Source organism: Bubalus bubalis, chromosome 14, assembly GCF_019923935.1.
Source record: "Bubalus bubalis isolate 160015118507 breed Murrah chromosome 14, NDDB_SH_1, whole genome shotgun sequence".
Lineage (NCBI taxonomy): Eukaryota > Metazoa > Chordata > Mammalia > Artiodactyla > Bovidae > Bubalus > Bubalus bubalis.
Window position 1 is genome coordinate 34,348,378 of NC_059170.1, and position 3,942 is coordinate 34,352,319.

The 3,942-nt window shown below is 46.8% G+C and overlaps 1 pseudogene; it reads right to left on the minus strand.

Moving 5' to 3' along the window:
* Positions 1-339: 339 nt before the first annotated feature.
* LOC112578887 lies at positions 340-2,843 on the minus strand (annotated as a pseudogene).
* Positions 2,844-3,942: the final 1,099 nt, after the last annotated feature.

Genomic DNA, 3,942 nt, shown 5'->3' on the forward strand with positions numbered 1-3,942 from the left:
TCACATGCTATGTGCTCATGTGCTCAAACAGTCAAACAATTAGCCAATAATCAATAAACCCGAGGTTACACTCTGATAGATACAGAAAAATTTATGGCCTGTCTGGAGGAAGGGGTGATTAGTGTATGTTTTCTCTTAGGTGATAAGTAACCTACATACGATCTTCAAGGTTCCCCCGTCTGGAGGGGTCTTATCCTTCCTTCTGTTGTTGTTTTCATAGGCACTAAACACAGAGTTCAGAGTCCATTGGAAAGGTGGCAGAGCATGATCAGCATGAACAGGCCTAAGATGGAGTCCAGGCCCTATGAATTCCTTCTTCATCCCCCCCTCTTGATGCTCTTAACTCATATTATGAGCATCATTCATAGGGATATATTGCACCCTGGCTCTCTGACCACCAATTTGGGAGAATGACATCAACCTTTGGGTTACAGAATTCATAATATATTGTAAAATTTAGGGTCCACAAAGCAGAACTATCAAGACAACTACAACAGTGGTAAATATAGTTTTCCACCAATCGCCCTTCACCCAAGATAGGACCGAAGTCCAGAAAGGAATGTTTTCATTTGGCATTGCTTTTACCTGGTTTTTCATGTCATCTAAAGCAGTTGACACATTGCCAGATAAGTCAGGGATGTATACACAACATTCAGCCTTAATTATAGCACAGGTCCCTCCTTGAGCAGCTGTGAATATGTCCAAAGCCATTCTATTATGAATTACCACTTTTCTCATTTGGATTTGCTCTTCATTTAAGGCTTGGATGGCTTTTGTTCTATCTAGGAGGGCCTGTTTTGTGAAATTAGTCAAGGCCTCTACTTTAATCATGATATCTGTTGTCCCTATAGAGGGTACGAATAAGGCAGCAATATACTCATACCATTGAAACACGGATCTTGTCCACCTAGCATGTAAATAAGGTAGATTTACCAGGGCTACCGGGGTAGATTTACAACAAGTAGGTTAGGCTTTTGTTACACTGGCATTTATATCAAATGTAACCCCATGACCCAAGTCTACTGACTGTAGGTCTTACACCAAGAGAGCAAGGAGAGGTTATGATTGACAAGAGAGAGGAAAGTCTCTTTTTGTCATCCCAGAAAAGAGCAGAGTAGTTTAAAATCTCCTTGGCAGAGTGGTGACACCCACCAAGGAAGTCCACCCATCACTGACAGAGGCATAGCCCTACATACCCAGCAGTTGGAAGTGTTGAGGAAGTCTGTGTAGGAATGCGCCCATGAGATGAAAACATTGTCCTGAGTTGAAACAGAAGTTAAATTCAAAATCACGTTGATGAGGCCAAGCAGCAGGAGTTGATTGTGTGGCTTCATCCTGAAGGGGCTCGTCCAGGATCTTCTTTTCCTTCTTCTTAAGGATGGTCTTAGTCTCTCGAGGGTCAGCGGGGTCCCTCTGTGCAGTCCACTCAGTGTTTTTTGGGTCTGTGTGGTTATGTTCTCTTCACCCTCATATGATGGATCCAAGGGACAATATCTGCAACTTTAACTGCAGTAGGGGTAGTTAGAATAACTAACATAAGGGCCCTTTCACCAAGGGGCTAGCAAATCATGTTTCCAATCTTTGACCCATACTTGGTCACCAAGTGTAAACTCATGAATCTGTTCCCCAAAGGGGAACGGCACCTTTTCTTGTACAAACTTAGTTACCTGATTTATTACCTTACCCAGTTCCATCTGCTGTGAAATCCTATTCCCTCTTACCTGAGGCAAATTTGTTGGCACCTGTTTTATTATGGGAGGGGGCCTTCCATACACAATTTCGTATGGAGAATAGCCCTGGGACTGTGGGGTCATCCTGAGTCTGAGCAGAGCCGTCGGAAACAAGTCCACCCAGGAGCAGTTCGTCTCTATGATCCACTTGGAGAGTCTCTTTAATGTCCAGTTGGTTCATTCCACCATCTCAGAACTCTGGGCCTATATGCAGTGTGCAGTTTCCATTTGATGTTTTAAGTTTTGCTTACTTGTAAAAGCCGGGTCATTGTCTGAACCAATGCTGGTAGGAAGTCCAAATCTGGGAACTATTTCCCTAAGCAGGCACCGGGCTACTTCTGATGCTCTTTCAGTCCAGGTAGGAAAAGCTTCTACCCATCCCGAGAACGTACATACCATGACCAGCAGGTAACAGTAGTGTCGGTGAGGTTTCATTTCAGTGAAGTCCACTCCCAGGTATTTAAAGGGCAGCGTGCCTTTCAGCTGAATACCCGGAGGTTTTTGTCTGAATACCCGAGAGGCAGAATTAACCTGTGAGCAGGCAGCATGCCTAGGTGGGTCACTTGGTGTGTTTGGCTTACCAGATTGTGTGCCAGCTTCTCCGGTACCAATAATTTGCCACTTGGCAATTCCCACCATCCCTTTTCAGTCTTGATGGCCCCTTCCACTTTGGCTAACCTGACAGCCATTGTCTTTGCTTTATCAGGCTAGTGCCATCAGTATATAAGACCCAACTAGGGTCTGGAACCTTGTGTCCTTCTTTAAAACAAACCCCAGATACCTTACCTCCTCCTTGAAGATCTGTGCCTTCTTCCTCAACACCTGGTAACCTGCTTCCATCAGCAGCTGGAGCAGTGCTTTTGACCCTTTCCAGCATTTTTCCTTGGTCTCGGCGGCCAGCAGCAGGTCATCCCCATATTGTAGGAGCCAACATCCATACTCTCCTGGATGGCATGAATTCAGGTCAGAAGCCAAGGCTTCCCCAAAGATGGCTGGGGTGTTCTTGGAGGGGAGTCCAGATGAGCTGTTGCGTGGTGCCCCCGACTGGATCTTCCCATCCAAAGGCAAAGATGGGCTGTGATGCTGGGGCGAGGCGTATGCAAAAGAAGGCATCCTTGAGATCTAGGCGAATATAAACTTTAGTCCTCAGCGGGAGGAGGCTAAGTAAGGTATAGGGGTTTGGAACAGTGGGGTGTAAAGTCACAGTAGCCTGGTTGAATAGCTTGAGATCCTGTACAGGCCTATAGTCCTGTCCTTCCTTTTTGACCGATAGGATCCACGTATTCCAAGCCGACTGACACTCTACTAGAATGTCCGCTTGTTTCAATCTATTGATGCGGGGCAGTATGGCAGCCCAGGCCTCCATCGGTAGTGGGTACTGGAGCTTGCTAACCGGGATGGTGCCTGGTTTGAATTTTATTATCACTGGGGCTTGATGTTTAGCCAGCCTGGTCAGGGGTGGGGTTGTCTTCTGCCCAGACCTCAGGGAATAATTGAGTTAGCTCGCTCTCATGCTCTTCCAGCCCACCCGGTTCTTCCTTCAGAGGCTCATGCAACCTCCACTCATCTTAGGGTGGTATTGAGAGAGAGAGAGCAAATAAGCCATAGTGCGCATCCGGAAGGTGGGCCTCTCCTCAGGGGAGAAAGTCACTTGTGCTCCTAGTTTGGAGAGCAAGTCTCTTCCCAACAGGGGTACTGGGCACTCAGGAATGTAGATGAACTCATGAACCACTTGGTGCCCCCATCTGACATTTTCTGGGCTGGCAAAATGATTTAATCATCTCTTCTCCCAATACCCCAGTTATAGCAGTAGTCTTTTTGGATAGTGGTGCCACAGGTTTTGTTACTACCGACAGTTCTGCTCCTGTATCCACCATGAAGTCAATGTTTTGGTCCCCCACTTTTAAGGTTATCATGGGTTCTCAGGGACCTGATATCTCTGAGCCCCGGCAGCCCTATTTAATTTCCAAGTCAGCAAGCCCCACAACGGCAGGAGCTTCCTTTTCCTTCCTTGCCTTAGGGCATTCATTCTTTCAGTGGCCAAAAGCTCAGCACCAGGCACACTGGTTTGGCTGTAACAGACCCGGGGCCTTTGTGGGGACCGATTGAAGTACTGTCCTGTCCCTGGGGCAGAAGAGGTTTTCAGGACGGCCGAAGATAGACTTTACCAGAGTAGGAGCTAGCATTGCAAATCTCTTGTCTGTTCTCTTTC